At 38.8% G+C, this 20,466-nt stretch overlaps 1 protein-coding gene across 1 annotated transcript in view; it reads left to right on the forward strand.

Annotated features, from left to right (window-relative positions):
* The first annotated feature begins 3,319 nt into the window (after nt 1-3,319).
* The window catches only part of nav3 (neuron navigator 3), a 184,678-nt gene continuing 167,531 nt past the window's right edge, over nt 3,320-20,466 (forward strand). Inside the window, exon 1 of the mRNA XM_053241589.1 lies at nt 3,320-3,575. The gene's annotated coding sequence lies outside the window, so the exon portion shown is untranslated. The remainder of the gene's footprint in view (nt 3,576-20,466) is intronic.

Below are 20,466 nucleotides of genomic sequence, written 5' to 3' on the forward strand. Positions count from 1 at the left end.
TTCAGTGTTTTTAGAAATGTGTCATTTTTTCTTTACTATTTCTGAAATAAATACTAGTTTAATAAAACAAAATTTCCTTTATATACACTGTTGTGCTTTTAGCTATAACATGTGCAATTTCAGTATATTAGAGAATTCCTTTATGATAATATGATATTCATATTTTGACATGCTCATGATTAGATAGCTTGCTGCAGCTAGCCATGTTGCAAGCCAGTTCATTTGTTCATTTATGTTTATTTTTATTTTCTGAATGGCTCCTCATAATATCAAAAACTCATTGATAGACAACTAAATTTTCATATTACATCTTATTAAACAATATGAAAACAAATATGACATTTTACCTTTCCACAGTGAGAACATTTTATTACTTTAATGCAAACTGAATTCAATCTTCCACTCCACATATCACATGGGCTGCTTGTATTTGATCTGTTCGAAAGATACAATGACAAAAGATAACCAGGAGGCTGGTTTAATAGTTTCATTTTTTTTTTAATTAATTCATAGTTTTTGATAATGTAAAAGTTTTCTATATCTATTCATAATAAAACTCATATAGAATCCACAAGGTGGCAGCAAAGTGCTTCTAAACTCTGAGTTCGTTCCTTGAAGTGGACTTTGGTCACTACCACTTTTACTGACCTGCTGAGGTGTAGAGAGTCAGGATTTGTGTTCTCAGAATATACAAAATGAGTCACGCTGCCTACAAGTGAGACGTACTAGTGCTGTTTATTGCAATTTGAATTAGAGCAAAGCAAAATATAAGGACAATTAACAAGGAAAAACATATCTGTATCTAATCTTACAAAACAATCCATCTTCAGGAGTAACAATCTCAAATGCTTTCCGTCTTTTTATAACAATAAAATCACGATTACAAAATGTTCTAAATTAATGTAATTTAAAAAAACAGTATTTCAGCAACAAACAATTAAAACTGACAACTAGAATCTATGACTCATGCGTATATCTACTTCACAGAGTCTACTCCACTTTTTTTGATATTTCCTTATTTTTTGTTTTATTTAATTTGCCTTTTGGCTCAAGTGTGTTATCTGAAATATATATTTTATTTTAAATAATAAAAATCAGTGCCAGGAACTGAGGGAACTGGCGGATCAGTAGCAAGACATTTTCATGGCTGCCTCATCGAGCCCATCGAACTGAACACTTCAGTTTGGACACCTACCAAAGTTCAGCGGTAGGAGATAGATGAGCCAAGTTGTCTTTATTTAAATAGCACATTTAAAGGCAAGTGCTGGGCAGAACGCTGTATAATAAAATCAAGTAATTCCAAAAATGAAATAAATCAATCATTGAATAAAAAAAAAGGAAAAGATGGGGACAAAAAAAGAACAAAATGGAACAAACAATACTGGGGACTTTAAAAGACTCAAAAGCCTGGGAGAATAAAAGTGGTTTTAAATGGATTAAAAATGTCTACCACATGCAATGCTTTTGTGAAAAAAAAGGGAAGAGGTGAGTAAATGCAAAAGCTGAAGAAGTCCAGCCTCGTTATGATGTCATTCCAGTGTCCTGAGTGAATTTAGTCACTGAGAGGTCATGGTATGGTGCTGTAGAACCATGACCCAGTGGACATGTTGGTCATCCACTCAGAAGCATGGGTAAAACAGCTAGTGCACTGTTACGAGGCGCTGAGCTGACTGCCTACCCAACGTCATTTATTATGGGAAGAGATACAGGGTGGATGGCCACAGAACTGTGTTCTTCTGGCTTTAGACAGTTCTATTTCCTTACATTGCAGGCTGCAAGTGCAGTTTCCTGCAGAACTAGAAAGCTGATGCTCTCTCTTATTTTCATGATCCTGACCTCAAGGACCCGACCATGATACAATCCAGAGACAACAACAGCAGCAAGCCGTAACCCCGGAGCATCTAACAAGCCCCTGAGCAGGTGGAGCTTCCAGGAGCCATCTGCAGTAAGTTGCCTACCTCATCTGGACACCCTGGAGTTACATGCACACAACAATCACTGACCTTGTCAATGTCAAGACTACTCATCAGCTACCTGCCAGGTTTTGCTCACACATTACTAAAGTAATAGCAATCTATAAACTGGCAGCTTACAGTATTTAGGATAATGGTCCTCAAAGTGGGGTTCAGGGAGTCCATGAAGTTTATTACAGTAGTGGACCTCACAACCCAGCATTATCAGTCATTATACCTATAAATAATGTCAACTGGAATCTAATCTTATATGAAGAAAAATGGGTCATATGTTTGGACAATTCAGAAATGATATTGAAGGATATTACACATTTAAATAATGTACAGTACTGTGCAAAAGTCTTGGCACCCTATATAATTTCTAGTACAATCTTTGTTATAGATGTTTATTTTCTGACTTCTACATTATTGATTCGGTACAAAAACATTTTAGATTCCAAACATTAGTTTTCCAGCACAAAATGAAACGTTACAGAAAAATGTTTGTATGTCAGTAAAGAAAGCAGCAGATTCCATAAGAGACACTTTTCAGATAAAAACATAATGAAGGCTGCTGGGTTTCGCTGCAGAAATAAGAAGCGAGTCGACAGTCAAAGTCTCCAGAAGAACTGTGGCTGCTTCTGCAAGATGCTCAGTAACACTTCCAGCTCATTTCCTTATAAAACTGCACACACTGCACCTCAGATACTGCTTTATTTATTTAAAGTGAAGGATCGTCACATTAAATACTGACTTTGTTTCATTTATTACTGTTCACTGCACTTTATAGTATTTTTTTAATGTAGAAACATTTAATTTCATTATTTTTGAAGGCATCTTTGCACTATAGCATTTAATTGCACGTGCCTAAGACTTTTGCACAGAGCTGTACCTGGGGACTGTGACTGTAAAATGTTTCAGAACCCCTGATTTAGAAGATTACATTTTAGAATTTAACTTTTTTTAAATTACTATATCAAATTCTTTTTAGATTTAATTATTATAATTACAGCACTTTTTTCTGAAGCACTGAATTCTTAAAGTCTATAATTTTATAATTTTTCTATAATTTTATAATTTCTATAATTTTATAATTCTATAATTTTTCAGAAGCCGGGAGCGTTACATTCACAAAAGGATCAGGTTCGATTTCTTCTTTTTTTTAACCATGAAATTGTTCATTTACATTTGGTTGTGTCTAATTTCTCTTTTATTTCAGCCACACTTACTCATGTGAACAGACAACAAACTAACTGATATTTTCCATTTCTATTCGTTGAAAATAAGTAAATAAATAAATAAATAAATAAGAATAACCCTAAGCAGATGAGCAGTCTGCGCAGCAGTGGCCCCCAGCGGTCGGTGTTGGAAGTGCAGGCGGAGCGAGAGGGAGCGGCAGCACGCAGAAATCGAACCGCTCCCGGATCCCTGCACACACTCATTTATCTGCCCAAAAATACTGCGCAGCAGCGTTAATCCGGAGAGCTTTCTGGAAGAATATCTGGAGAAACATCTGGAGAATCATCATCTGGAGGAATCTGCTCCGTCCCTCTTTCCATCAGCCGGTCTGCAGCTTTGACTCCAGCGCGTCTCTGTGCGTCTCTGTGCGTCTCTGTGTCTCAGGTGAGAGAAAGGCTTCAGCTCGCTGCTCTCCACAAGCCTCCTGATGCCGGCTAAAGCAAATCCAGGGCAGCAAAATGACGCGTTTCACGGCTGCAGGTGGACACCTGTGCGCATTTTTATCCAAAACCGGAGCAGATTGAGCTTTAATTTAACCCCGTGTGTGTGTGCGTGTGTGTGTGTGTGTGAGTGATTTGTTTATAGCTTTCCAGTAACCCTCAGAAACGTGTAATGCTGATGTGATGTGCTTTAGATGAGTTGCAGATGAGATGGGATCTGATCAATAGCACTAATCCCACTAATGACGCGTTATTTCATTTAAAATGAAAAGTGCATTAGATTGCAGACCAGCGCGCGCTCCTTCTCCTTCTCCTCCTTCTTCTTCTTCTTTATGGGTGCTGTCCCTCATTTTCCTTTCCCCCCCATTTTTTTTGATTTTCTGCATATTGTATTGTTAATGTTGCACAGATTGAATAATGTGCCACCCAGATGAAGTGCACATGCAGATGAGATCCTGAGCATTATTATGCATGTTGAATTTAAACCAGAACTGAATGACTGTGTGTGTGTGCCAGGGTGAGAATATTTGCAGTGTGAATGAATGGGACATGCTTCATTGTGTGCATTGTGCTGGATGTAATAATAACGCCCTAATTTTCCCTCCTCTATCATTGATTTGTGCCCTCGGGTTATTTTAGACAGACAACATCCAGCTAATGAGTTTAATCCGGTATTTAAAAAAAAAACACTGGAATTCAGAGATACTGTAGGTTTATTTGATCAGGCTCCAATTTCCTGTCGTCCTCTCCATCAGCCGTGGTGAATGAAATTCTGAACCGAGTATTCAGGGATTGTTACACACACTTTTTAGGGCTCTCAAGGTTCTCACATCCCAGCACTGATAAAGAGCCACAATTAGATCTTAGATAAAAGGGTTCCTTTGGTTAGCTTCCTGCTGAGAAGGAACCCCTGAGCTGTAAGGTTCTACACAGGATCTTTAATGAGTCAGATTCAGAGTAGAGTTAAGTGTGTAGAGTAGTATGGATTTAATAATGTGTGCATCAGTATTCAGACGTTAGACGCAGCTACAGACTTAAGTGCTATTCAGAACTTGCGTGAGCGTTACTCACAGGGGGCGGAGTTTCACTAAAACAGAGGCGTGTCTCAGTTATCCTCAATCCTGATCTTGCGCATGTTTCCAGCTCGTGCTAAATCCAGTGCCACTATCTGACAGTTTGATGTAACCAGAACATTTTACGCTGAAATTTATATTTTAACTGTAAATAACATTAAAAACGCCATTTAAGGTCAACATTAAATACATAAATAAGACACTATTTATTATTTAATAATATTGTCCCTTTAAAGTGTACAGAAACCTTCTTTTTCACACTGAGGACATCAGAGGAGACGCATCTTATTCATCTCGACGAGTGAATTTTTTAAGGCTAAAATTATAAAAGCACTTTAAGTGAGCTGTAAGTGAGCTGTAAGCCTAGCAGATGAGCGCTCGGTCAGATTAGCCTTCAAACTGTGGGCACGTTTCCTTTACACGTTTCCTGCACACACATTACGATTTAATGACCTCGATCCAGTGTCTCGTGGCGTCATTAAGTTGTGCACGTGAGTAACTGTCGGAGTTACAAAAAAAAAGCAAAATAACAGGATGCGCTGGATCAAGTGCTATTCTATGTGGAAGCAAATTTTACTAAAATAATCCAATGATTAATGTGATCATTACAACTAGCTCTATTCATGCAGTAATATACAGGTGATGTACAAGACTCCTGTTAGATTTATTTCAACACTCGCCGTCTTCTCACTCACATATCATCACATTAGTCTTTTATGTTTCAGTTTTTCATTGTCTGTGGTCTAGACGCTGTTGAAAAGCTCCGTCTCGGATGCTTTTACTCAAGAACAATCTGGCAACCTCGGAGGTTTGAACTACACGCAGGTGATTTTAATAATCTGAATGTGGAGCTCAGAAAATCCCGACTCTGAACATGCACATACACTTTCATAATCTGCGTTTCTTCATGTTTTCATGAGTTTAGATCATCAGATTCATGTGCACATTTTAACCTCAGGTGATCTTCTGCTCCATCGTAAAGAAGAACCTCCTCCTTAACACTGTGTTTGGTTCTAATCTAGTTGGAGAAAGCTGAATGATGTTTGGATGGAGTGAATACACGAGTAAATGGGACTGTCAGTCTCCGTGGATCTGTGCATGCGGAGGATGTAGAGTTGATGAGATTTCCACACAAACGTGTCACCGATGTGAACAGATTCTCCCTGCTGGATCATGAAGTTCTCCTCCTCTCTATCTGTCTCAGACTCTTTATCTAGTCGTCTGCTCTGTTACACTCCGCTCTACAGCTTGGGCTGCCTGTTTACCTCCCCGGGTTTCCTCTAAGAACGTTCACGTCTAAGGCTACGTCCACATTAATCCAGATTAAACCGCGTTTTCGTTTTAAAACAGTCTCCGTGTACACTGGCGTTTTCAAACATTTTCCAAAAATTGCTTGTCCACACTGAAACGTCTAAAAACTCTTACATCCCTATAGTGCGCGTGCGTAAAAACATAAGAAGCTTTGGCCTGCGTCATTTCCATCGAGCGTTTATTTACTTTCCATCTCCTATCCTATGAAAATTCCATTCCATCTCCTTTGAAAAAATGCAATCTGAAGGTTGTACAAAGTGACTGGATAGCAGGCACAACAACTGCAGTACAACATCGTCCACCATCTCGTTTGTTTTGAGTTGAATGGGTCACATGATGGCGTCACATGACTGAAAATGCCTCACTGTTTTGGAATATCTCTTTTCTCAGTCCAAACTACAATTCAAAAACGGCGTTTTTGAATTTATCCACTTGGGAGAGCGTTTTCAAAAAGCTCCATTTTCGCTGGACAAAAACAACTTCTCATTGTGCACCAAAGACCAAAATGTAGAGAAAAAGATGCATTTTCAAATTTGTTAATGTGGATGTAGCCTAAACTAGAACATCTTCAATCTTATGTTTGTTAAACACACTGTTTAGTTACACGTTCAGAACCTGCAGATTTCTGTTTGACGCTTGGCCAGACATTTCAGGAAAGTAGTGTAGAAAGTAGAGTTTCCTGAAATGTCTGGCCAATCACATTGCAGTGTTGTGACCCGCCTTCTGGAATGAACCAACCACTTTACACTAACAACGTGAGCTGATCTCAGGTTATCCAGGTTCCCTTAGTGGAACAACTGAAGAACTCTTAAGCTTGCTGAATATTTCAAGAGTGTATATGTACAAAAACACAAGACAAGCGTCAAACAGAAATCTGCAGGCACAACAACTGCAGTACAACATCCGTATTTAGTATTCACATATTTACACACCACTTTAATATTCTTTATATAATCATCAATGTTCAGTATACGCTCAATAGTAATTCATTAATATTGGGTTTACACTCTTTTATATTACTAAACTGCAATGTGATTGGCCAGATGTTTCAGGAATCTATACATTCTTTAATATTCAGTAGGCAGTAATTAATATTCAGTAAGTAAAAGTAAATAAAATTTATTTATATAGCACCTTTCAAGAACAGATGTGCTTTACAGTAAAATATTTAGTAAAGTAAAAATACAATATAAAAAAGAACAATAATTAAGCAAAAGCAAGTTTAAACAGTTTTTGGGTCCTTAGCTACTTTTTAAAGGTGTCCATGGTGTCCACAGATCTTAAATCCAAGGGGAAGAGAGTTCCAAAGTTTAGGAGCTATAACCTCAAAGGCACAATCTCCTTTTGTCTTGAGCCCAGAGCGAGGAACAACCAGCAATCCCTGATCAGAGGCCCTCAGATTCCTAATGTTAATGTATGGCTGCAATAGCTCTGGAATATAGGCAGGTAGCTGACCATGCAGGGCTGTAAACCTCATCACAAGAACCTGGATTCTATATTTAACTGGAAGCCAGTGTACAGAAATCAGAATTGGTGTTACATGAGACCTTCTGGATGACTTGGTCAGAAGCTTAGCAGCAGCATTTTGGACCACTTGTAAGCGGAAAAGAATTACAATAGTCAAGATGGGAGGAGATAAATGCATGTATAATCCTCTGCATCTCAGCTGTGGACACAACGTGCCTGAGCTTAGCAATTTACATGCTGATCGAGACTCAAAGAATAGCCCAGAGTAACGCCTAGATTATGGAGAGTTGGTTTAACAAAAGAAGATAAAAAGCTAAGATTTTCCATCAAACCCAGTATACACTGTTTACTATACAGTGTACACTCATTAATATACGGTATACACTACTAGACTCATATAGTATACACTCATTAATATACAGTGTACACTACTAGACTCATTAATATACAGTATACACTAATATACAGTGTACACTAATAGACTTATTAATATACAATATACACTAATACACTCATTAATATACAGTATACACTCATTAATATACAGTATACACTACTAGACTCATATAGTATACACTCATTAATATGCAGTGCACACTAATAGTCTCATTAATATATAGTATACACTCATTAATATGCAGTATACACTACTAGACTCATATAGTATACACTCATTAATATGCAGTGCACACTAATAGTCTCATTAATATACAGTATACACTCATTAATATTCAGTATATACTCATTAATATATAGTATACACTCATTAATATGCAGTATACACTACTAGACTCATATAGTATACACTCATTAATATGCAGTGCACACTAATAGTCTCATTAATATACAGTATACACTCATTAATATGCAGTATACACTCATTAATATTCAGTATATACTCATTAATATATAGTATACACTCATTAATATACAGTATACACTCATTAATATACAGTATACACTTATTAATATATCATGTACACTCATTAATATTCACTATACATACATTAATGTTTAATATCCACTAATTTATTTTCAGTATACACTCATTAATTTTTGGGAGTGTAGAGACCCAACCACTAGTCCTCCAGGAACCTTCTGTATACTCATTAATATGCATTAATTCACTCATTAACATGCCATATACACTCATTAACATACCATATACACTCATTATTATTCAGTATACACTCATTAACATACCATATACACTCATTATTATTCAGTATACACTCATTAACATGCCATATACACTCATTATTATTCAGTATACACTCATTAACATGCCATATACACTCATTATTATTCAGTACACACTCATTAATATCTAACTTATCAGCAATGTGATTGGCTGGTTCTGGAAAGAGCATCACTACCCTGCACTGTAATTGGCCCAGACTTTTCAGGAAGTGCAGTTTTGCTGGCAGGTGCTGATGGGTTTGATCTCTTGCCGTTTGTGTCAGATGGTGCCAGTGGAATGCCATCTGCTATCCTCAGGTGTGTGTGTTTTGTGTGTGTGTTTAAGTAGGAGATATTTCCAAAGAATAAGCAAATATCTGACACATTGTCAAAAGAAAACTTGTATTTGCAGGGCATATGCCCAACTCTCTCTCTCTCTCTCTCTCTCTCTCGCGCACACACACACACACACACACACACACACATACATGGCAGACTGTTCGGCTTCTGAGAGAATGTTTTAGATACTGCTTTAAGGATCTTAAATTATAAATCCTCTGATATTTCCCTAATTAGCCTGAGTTCATTTTCCCTCCTTTTCTTACCCTATTTCACTGCTCTTTCTTTCTCTCTCTCTCTCTCTCTCACACACACACTGTGTGTGTGTGTGTGTGTTTGGGGAACAAAATGCAGCCAACTAATTTGTCCTCTGCTCGTTTTGGCTGGTGTGTGTTGGAACAGACGACTCCATCTGTGATGGGATGCGGATGGCACTGATTGCTTGTGTATGTGTGTGTATGTGTGTGTGTGTGTGTGTGTGTGTGTGTGTGCGCTTTAGGGTTGCACAGTGCTGAAAGTGGTACGATACTGCTGTATTTTAAGTAGCAGGACTGTTAAACATGCTGTTAAACTTTCTGTAACAAGTGCTCATTTGCATATGCAATTAGTGGGCGTGAATAATTGTGTGAAATGACGTCACATGCAAAATCAGCAGAGAAACCATTACACAGCAGTGTTAGCATCACTGCTACACACACATTTCCTCACATATGAGGATTATTTATAAAGATTACACAAAACAAACGCCTTTTGCTGTTGGCTGTAATTTTCCGCAGCGCTCACGGAGAGTGAATGAATCCAGAATGTCCTGTTTTAAACATTACAAAGAAAATCAGAATGAGTAGAATGACGATTGGTCTTGGGAATGAGCTAACAGGATTAGCAGAGAGATTAGCGGAGAGATTAGCATGCTGTGACTGCAGGCTTTATCCTTTCCTTTATGCTGATTTGTGTCGCCTCCTCCTTCTACACACACTGACAGCTGAGCTAGCGCTTCTGTCTGACACGTATCCCTATTCCCTATCCCCTATTCCCTATTTCCTATCCACTACTCACTAGTGTCTATCTCCTATCTCTTATCCCCTATTCCCTATCCTCTACTCCCTATTCCATATCCTTTATACCCTATCCTCTATACCATACTCCTTACTCTCCATACACCCCTGACTCTTTACCCTTTACTCCCTCTACAATATCCCCTATACCCTATTCAGTACTCCCTAACCCCTATTCACTACTCCCTATCCCCTATTCATTACTCCCTATCCCTTGTTTCCTATTCCCTATCCCCTTCTCACTACTCTCTACCCCCTACTCCCTGTACCATACCCCCTATTCCCTATCGCCTGTTCCCTACTCCTTACTCACTACACCCTGCTCCTTACTCACTGTTCCCTATTCTCTACTCCTTACTCACTGTTCCTTACTCCTTACTCACTATTCTCTACTCACTACTCCCTATTCCCTACTCACTATTCCCTATTCTCTACTCCTTACTCCCTATTCCCTACTCCTTACTCCCTATTCCCTACTCCTTACTCACTATTCCCTATTCCCTACTCCTTATTCACTATTCTTTACTCACTACTCCCTATCCCCTACTCACTATTCCTTATTACCTACTCCTTACTCACTATTCCTTACTCCTTACTCACTATTCTTTACTCACTACTCCCTATTCCCTACTCACTATTCCCTATTCTCTACTCCTTACACCCTATTCCCTACTCCCTACTCCTTACTCACTATTCCCTATTCCCTACTCCTTACTCACTATTCCCTATTCTCTACTCCTTACTCACTATTTCCTACTCACTATTCCCTACTTCTTATTCACTACTCCCTGTTCCCTACTTCTTACTCACTACTCCCCGTTCTCTACACATTATTCCCTATTCCCTACTCCTTATGCACTATTCCTTACTTTTTACTCACTTTTCCCTACTCTTTACTAACTATTCCCTATTCCCTACTCACAATTCTTTCTTTCTTTCTTTCTTTCTTTCTTTCTCAGGTCTCTCTCTCTCTCTCTCTCAGACACACACAGTACAGGCTCTGTGGATTTTGTGTTATCTTCTCTCATTTGTTGTCTTGGAGCTGCTGAAGCTCAGTGTTTCACTTTTTTCACTTCAAACGTTCAGAATGTTATTTATGTATGTATGTGTGTATTTATGTATACGTGTATTTATGTATGTATGTATATGTGTAGATATGTACATATTCACTTATTTAGAGGTTATTAGTTTACCTCTGTTAACACACAGCGTGTGTGTGTTAATGTGGTGTTTCTCCTTTATCACATGACTTCATTGGTGATGAGGGTGAAATGTCAGGCAGAGATGATCGAGACCTTTTTATTCATGCTTCTGTGTGTGTGTGTGTGTGTGTGTGTGTGTGTGTGTGTGATTGAACACGGTGTGTAAAAGTGATGTGTAAAGGTCACAGCGTTACATCATCAAATCCATTTACACAAGCTTTAATTACACAGAGGCCACCTGCTTGTGTGTGTGCGTGTGTGTGTATGTGTGTGTATGTGTGTGTGTGTGTGTGTGTGTGTGTGTGTGTGTGTGTGTGCGTGTGTGTGTGATAAATGATGATGTAATGATGTGTGTGTCATTGCTGTGTCTGACTGACTAACATTCTTGATTTTCAGTACAACAGCAATGTTCCCTAGTTTACAGTGTTCACTAGCTCCCTTGTCCCCTAGATTACATACTGCCCTCTAATTTCCTTCTTCTGTAGTTACCCTCATCCCCGTGATTCTTCTTCCCTACATTCTAGTGTTCCAAGTCTACAGTGTCCCCTTTCATTGTTGTTCCCTAGTTCCCTTCTTCTCTACATTCCCTGTCCTCTAATTTCCTTATTCTTCTGGTTTTAGTGTCTAGGTCCATCTTCCTCTAGTTTCCTTCTTCTGTAGTTACCATAGTCCCCTAGTTTTCTTGTTCCTACAGTGTTCACTTTCTTATTTGTCCCCTAGATTCTGTGTCCCCTAGATTACTTTTCCTGCGGTTTCAGTGTTTAGGGCCTTTGTCCCAATTTCAAGTTCTCACTGTCCCCTATTTTCTCTCTTCTCTAGTTACCCTAGTCCCCTAGTTTTCTTGTTCTCTATTTTGAAGTATTTGAAGTTTACACTTCACTCCACTTTCTTACTTGTTCACTAGTTCTGTTGTCCCCTAGATTCTGTGTCCCCTAGAGACATGTTCACACTGCCACATAGTTTCCTTAATCTTCTGGTTTTAGTGTCTAGGTCCTTTGGCCCCTAGTTTTCTTGCTCCCTACATTCCAGTGTTCCTACTCTACATTAGTCACTTCTTACTTGTTCCCTAGTTTCCTTATTCTACACATACCACATTTAGAGTCTAGTTTCTTAGTTCACTCGTTTCTAATGTCACACATTTTACATGTTTTCTAGCGACCTTTTTTCACAGAGCTCGATGAATGGCTTAGCGGTTTGGTTTAGCAGCAAAAACCTATGTATCATATCACGGTACCTGAAGACATTTTAACAGTACATGATGTATTACGATATACATATAAGTTTAGTAACAAACTTCCAGTGTTGCATTAAAAAAGCTATAAACAACTTATATTTACAATGTCTAGAAAAATACATTAACTGAAATGGAAAGGGTTAAAAAAAAATACACTCTAATCATCACGATACCTGCAATATCTCAGGAAAGTGTATCATGACATCACAATATTGATATTATATCATCATATTGCCCAGCTCTACTTTCAATACCAGAAAATTATTTCTTAACTTATTATACTGATTTGCCTTTTTTATAGTTTACTTTGTTTGTTAAAAAAATCAAATATATGTATTCATCAGATGATCTGTAAATACAGTGTATATAAAATATTTACACACCTCTTTTAATATTGCAGATTTTTGAGATCTAAAAACAATATGAAAGAAAGATAAATCATGTGTGATGTTTTTTCCACCTTTAATGTAAAATACCAATCAACAACATTCAAGTAAAAAATTAACTAGAAACTTTTTAGGGAAAAAAACAGTAACCTGGTTGCATAAGTATGCACTTTGTGAACTAATACTTCGTTAAAGCTCCTTTTGCTTGTGATTCAGCACTCTGTGTTTTTGGATAAAAGTCTACTGACATAGCACATCTTCATTTAGCCATTTTATTCCACTCTTCCTTGCTAAAATGCTCCAGATCTATCAGACGGCGAGGGGATCTCCTGTACACAGATCTCTTCAAGTCATTGCACAGGTTTTTAATAGGATTTAGATCTGGGCCCTGACCATGACATTCCAGAAACATTCTTCTTCTGTTTTGGGAAAGAAAATAGATTGGAATTTGGAGCGATCCTGGATTCCCTCTGTTTTGACTAGAGCCCCAGTTCCAGCTGAAGAGAAGCAGGCCCATACCATGATGCTGCCACCACCATGCTTCACCATGGGTGTGGTGTTCTTTAGGTGACAAGCTGCCTTGTTTTTGCACCAAAATTATCTTTTACATAATACCTTGGTCTCATTAGACCATAACCCAGTTTGGCACATGGTTTGGGGTGATTTAGGCGAGTTTAGATGTTTTCTCTTGAGAAATGGCTTCAGTCTAGCCACCCTACCCCATAGCCCAGACATGTGAAGAATACGAGAGATTGTATCTCTTGCACAGTGTGACTAGTACTTGCCAGATGTTCCTGCGGCTCCTTTAATGTTGCTGTAGGTCTCTTGGCAGCCTCCCTGATAAGTTTTCTTCTTGTCCTTTTGTCAGTTTTGGAGGAATGTCCTGTTCTTCGTGATATCACTGTGGTGCTCCATTTTCTCCACTTGTTGTTGATGGTTTTCATGGTGTTCCATGGTCCATCTAATGTTCTAGAAAGTCTTTTTTACCCCTCTCCTGATCTATACCTCTCCACAGTGAGATCTCGTACATGCTGTGTAAGCTATTTGTGAACCACGGCTTCAGCAGTCAGATGAAATCAAGAAGATGTCAAGAAAATGGCATGCTGCCTGCACACACAGGGTGGTATATTCTGCACTTTCCTCTCTCCTAATTTATGCAATCCATCTTTTCCATATATGGTCGTCTCTCTGAAATTCGTGGAAGTTTAAATCAGGATATTTTTTGCTGTTAGAGAAGAAAGGTAGGCGACAGTAGCACTCACTACGCTGTGCTGTTTTACCTCAGTGAGCTCACTGAGCCGTAAATCCTGCTGTTGTTTATGTCAGGGTTCATGATTTGATTCCTGTGTTCCGTAGATTCTCGTGTCTCAATCCCACTGTCCCCTTGTGTTTAGTGTTTGTTTTATTAAGCTCCCTCGATCCCTACTGCGTCTCCTAAATTTCCAAAAAAAAACACTCATTCCTCCTAGGTTCCTACACACACACACACACACACACACACACACACCTGCAGAGCTCCATGGAGACCAGACTTCCCCGTCAGCTGATTCTATTAAAACTCTGCCTTTTATCACCACCGGCAAAATGATAACATCCCATAATAACCTTCCACCAGGCCCGCCAGCACGAACGGGAGAATCTTTCTTTCTTTCTTTCTTGCTTTCTTGCTTTCTGCTCTTCTTTGTTTCTTTCATTCATTCTGTCATTATTTTTTTCTTTAACTCATTGTCTTTCTTTCTTTCTTTTTATTTGATTCATTCTTTCATAAATTCTTTCTTTCTTTGTTTTATCCTTCTTTTGTGTGTGTGTGTGTGTGTCTGTGTTGTTTTTTCACCACTGTGTGACACTGCTGTGAAAGACACAAGATCAGTAGCGATGTCAGAATCAGATACATTCATGCAGTAGTGTGTGTGCGTGTGTGTGTGTGTGTGTGTGTGATGTTTGGTCTCCTTGTGCCCTTCACTATACTCAGCTCTCACTCTGTCTCTGGATCTGTTACCCCGGGCAACAACTCCTTCCCTGTTGAATTGGTGTCTGCTAGACTGTGTGTGTGTGTGTGTGTGTGTGTGTGTGTGTGTATACAGACAAAAGTGATATCATTCTGTGGATCTCTAAAGCCACAACCCCTTACTGTCTGCCTGTCTGTCTGTCTTGCTCTTTTCTCCATCTTTTTTTCTGTATGTCTATTTTAATCATTTCTTCTCCATCTTGTTTTATTTGCTGTTTATTTATGAGATTGGAATCCCTATCTATCTATCTATCTATCTATCTCCCTTGTTCTCAGCAGCATTACTGACCTTGAGCTCATGATTCAGCTAATCGTCTATAAATTACTGGCGCAGGCAGCACGTTTTTTTTTCTTTCTCTATTACTCTCTCTCTCTCAGTCTGTTTGTGTCTCTCACTCTTCCACTCTATTATTCTCTTGCTTTCAAGCTCCAGCTCAATTAGTCTCTTTTTTTTCTGACTCTCCTCTTTTGTCCTGGCTGTAATTTCATGCTTGCTGTTCTCTCTCTCTCTCTCTCTCTCTCTCTCTCTCTCTGTCTCAGTCTCTCTCTCTCTGCCTCTCATCTCTCCATTCTAAAGTTCCAACTATTATTCATCAAACATTAATGTTAAACACACCAGAAACAACACCAAAAACACCACCACCAACACCATCAATACCACCACCAACACCATCAATACCGCCAACACCAACAATACCAACACCATCAATACCACCAACACCATCAATACCAACACCAGCCCCATCAATACCACCAACACCATCAATACCACCACCATCAATACCACCACCAACACCATCAATACCACCATCACCATCAATACCAACACCATCAATACCAACAACAACATCAATACCACCAACACCATCAATGCCACCACCATCAATACCACCACCAACACCATCAATACCACCACCACCATCAATACCACTACCACCAACACCATCAATACCACCACCAACACCATCAATACCACCAACACCATCATTACCAACACCATCAATACCACCAACACCATCAATACCACCACCACCACCACCATCAATACCACTACCACCAACAAAATCAATACCACCACCAACACCATCAATACCACCAACACCATCAATACCAACACCATCAATACCACCAACACCATCAATACCACCACCAACAATACCACCACCACCACCACCATCAATACCACCAACACCATCAATGCCAACACCACCATCAATATCACCACCACCAACACCATCAATACCACCACCAACACCATCAATACCACCACCAACAATACCACCACCACCACCACCATCAATACCACCAACACCATCAATGCCACCACCACCATCAATATCACCACCACCAACACCATCAATACCACCACCAACACCATCAATACCACCAACACCATCAATGTCACCGCCACCATCAATATCACCACCACCAACACCATCAATACCACCACCACCAACACCATCAATACCAACACCCTCATTACCACCACCAACACCATCAATACCACCAACACTATCAATACCACCACCACCAACACCATCAATACCACCACCACCAACACCATCAATACAACCAACACCATCAATACCACCAACATCATCAATGCCACCACCATCAATACCACTAACACCAACACCATCAATACCACCAACACCATCAATACCACCACCAACACCATCAATGCCACCACCACCATCAATACCACTAACACCAACACCATCAGTACCAACACCATCAGTACCAACACCATCATTACCACTACCACCAACACCATCAATACCAACACCATCAATACCACCACAAACACCATCAATACCACCAACACCATCAATACCACTAACACCATCAATGCCAACACCATCAATACCACCAACACTATCAATACCACCAACACTATCAATACCACCAACATCATCAATGCCACCACCACCATCAATACCACTAACACCAACACTATCAATACCACCAACACTATCAATACCACCAACATCATCAATGCCACCACCACCATCAATACCACTAACACCAACACCATCAATACCACCAACACCATCAATACCACCAACATCATCAATGCCACCACCACCATCAATACCACTAACACCAACACCATCAATACCACCAACACCATCAATGCCACCACCACCATCAATACCACCAACACCAACACCATCAATACGACTACCAACACCATCAATACCACCACCACCAACACCATCAATACCACCACCACCAACAGCATCAATACCACCAACATCATCACCAACAACAGCACCACAACCACCATCACCAACAATAACAGCAACAACACTATCAACACCACTGCCACTAATAAGTACATCAACACCACCACTGACAACAAAAACAACACCAAAACCAGGTTTCTATAGATTTATATAAAACCTTTCTATAGATTTATATAAAACTTTTCTGTAGGTGTCTCTCTTACAGAGAGACACCTACATTATTATCTTTCTTTGTTTCTTTCTCTGTTTCTTTCTTTTTCTAAATTTCTTTCTTTCTTAGCCTACATAGCAACAGTAACCGTGTGTGGGCAGGACTCAGAATTTGTTCAATTGCTGAAATTATTGGACATACTCTAGCTGTGTAGCTTGTGGAAATGAAGCACATAAAACCACATAGAGAAAATAAAGTCAGAGACAGACAGACAGGGAGAGAGTGACAGACAGATAGACAGACAGACAGACAGAGAGAGAGAGAGAGAGAGAGAGAGTGAATGTAGGAGTGATGGATTGTAGTGTTGAGACGTTGTGGTTTTGGATCACATTCTTCACTTTAATTTTTAGATTAAAGGCCAGTGCTGACATTGTAATTAATCTAATTACTGTAATTGGATTGTTACAGCTGTAGATTACAATCAGACATTACATAATAAAGATCTCTCTCTTTCTCTCTCTCTCTCTCTCTCTCTCTTTCTCTCTCGCTCTCTCTCTCTCACACACACACACACACACACACGCAGCTCAATGACCAGTGTCAGTGATGAGCACTCTGACATTAAACAGTTTAACTGTGAACTGCTTCAGTTAAAAAAAAAAAGACATTTTAATAGTTCTTAAAGAAAACAATATGGGATGAGGATCAGTACAGTGTCAAAAAAAGAAAAAGTGATATTATGTCATCTCTAATATTATCTGTGCGTTTTAATCAGGCGAGGATGTAATAATATTGGAAGGAGAAGAGAAATGTGAGCCCATCAGTAAGCATATGTGCATGTGAGTAAACAAATAAATAAAACCCCATTTGCAGCAAACAGGAATAAAAAAACTGCATAGAAGAAAAAAAAGAAACAATACAAAGAGAGAAAAAGAGTACAATGAGAAGGAAAAATATTAGGTGGCAAGGCAGTGGTGAATAGATAGATAGATAGATAGATAGACACTTAATAAATATTGACATTTTTTTTCAGTGCATTCTATTGTTTTTTTTTTTTTTAGAAGCATTTTTTTTTTCTCTTCTCCTTTTCTCTGTTTCTTTTAGGGCCATGAGAGAGAAACCCGGCTCTTACATCTCTCAGCAGATTCACAACATGATCCATTTCTATTTCTAGACATGAGCTCATGTTCAGAAGAGAGAGAGAGAGAGAGAGAGAGAGTAAAAGAAGACAAAAAAGTAGCAGCAAGACCTCTCCAGAAAGACGAGCACTTGTGAATTGGAACAGTGTTAAAAAGACGTTTCTGACCAGTGGGAGTTGTAAGGAAGTTAATCAGATGTACTTCCTTTTAATCCACACTGTATAGCCACGTTTCCTTTTCATCCTCCACCCGTGATCTGTTTGTTTGTTTTGCTCGTTATTTGTCATTAGGAAGCATTATTGTCTTTGGGGTTTTTGTTTAACCCTGTGAATGAGAAGATTAGCGATGGTGGTTTAATAACAATTGGAATTGTCGTCTCGCGTCTGACGGCGCCGTGTGATGAACGGAAGAGGAATGCACTCGTCCTCCGGAAAGCTTTTTAACAACATTCTCAATTATTCATAACGAGTCAATGCTTTTGATGAGCTTTTATCCGCTCATTATATACAGCACACACACACACACACACACACACACACACTGCAGTTGTATTCTGCCCTTAATCTTATCATCTGTTTTGGATAAGTGCTCATGATTGCATATATGATGTAAAATAATATACGATATTCTATATTACACCACTTTTTAAACCGTGCTGTTGAAAGCTGGATCCTGATTGGTCGTCAGGTGTTGATTAATTTTCTATAACAGCAGCTCTGACAGTAGCGCGGGTTTATATTAATGCGCTCGTTCTGATACGTTATTGTATGGCGGACGCTTCACATAAACAGATTAAAGAAATCATTGATGTGGTGAAGTTTTCTGTAAGGAGATGTTTATGTAACATGTATGGAAGGAGTCTCCAGTGTCAGTGCTCTGTAACAGTCAGAGGAAAAGCTGGAACTGTAAGTTTTCCCACATCTTCAGGACAGAGGAGTTTACGCTTTCTAGCTTCTCGCTAACATGACAAGCTGCGTTTTTTTTATCTTATAAACTTATGTAAGATAAGAGAGAGAAAAGAGAGAGGCTGCTTACATAATATCTGCTACAAGATTAAATGGAATTATAAATGGATAAAAAAGTATGGTGTTCTTTAATAAATGTTAAATTGCAATCATTGGTGAATCGCTGTGGTTTAAGAGGAATAAAACACTTCAAGGCATGTTGTAATTTTCGTTATTTTGTATTTTTGTTTCACTGAAGAACTGAATTTTCATTTTCTTGACGAAATGGTCAGACTTTACATTAATAATACCATTTCCTTGGTAAAATTCATTTAAATGGTTAACGACAGCACATTTTGGTTACTAACTTTGGAATTTGCTTTGGTCTTTTTTCCTTCAGTAAACTGTAACCTTGAAAATTCGCTGTCCTGAAGCATGAGCTGAAAACAATTCAGGAAAGCAGGCCGTGGTCTTTTCTTTCTGCTGACTGTGGAATTTTTCTGCTGCTGTTTTTTTTTAATGTAGCTCACAGTTTCAAAGAACCAAATTGGAAAGCTAGAATTCATGACCATGGTCCTTCCCAAATTTCTGATGGACACTTGCTTGATTCTTCGATCTTGCTTGATTCTGCATCCTTCAGTCCACGACCCAGAAATCGATCAAAATCCGACATCTTTAAGGAAATACCAGTCATTAAAATGCAGTTGGCGTAATCAAGGAACGAGCAGAGAGGAGGATAATGAATAATTGTAATTAAATAAACAATTGGTACAAATAAAGCCGTGTATGAAGGTTAATTCATTTACATGCCTTGCTTTAAAAATGGAGAAGTCAGCTGATTAGGATAAAACTGTATTGTTTAGGATAAAACATTTGTTTGTAACACACGCAATAACATTTTAATTAATAAGTGAATTCACTAAATTCGCTTTAATGTGATGCTTCAGTGAACGCTCAGTTTGTTCTCCATTTCCTTTTCTTCCTTTCCTTCCTCAGAGGGAGGAGCTAAGAAGCAAGGAAGAGAAGCATGGAGGTGGAATTAATGGAATGTGAAGCATCCACATTTACCGAATCGCCATGTTCCTTTCGCTAGCCCCGCCC

The sequence above is a fragment of the Pangasianodon hypophthalmus genome, chromosome 18, assembly GCF_027358585.1.
Source record: "Pangasianodon hypophthalmus isolate fPanHyp1 chromosome 18, fPanHyp1.pri, whole genome shotgun sequence".
Classification (NCBI taxonomy): Eukaryota; Metazoa; Chordata; class Actinopteri; order Siluriformes; family Pangasiidae; genus Pangasianodon; species Pangasianodon hypophthalmus.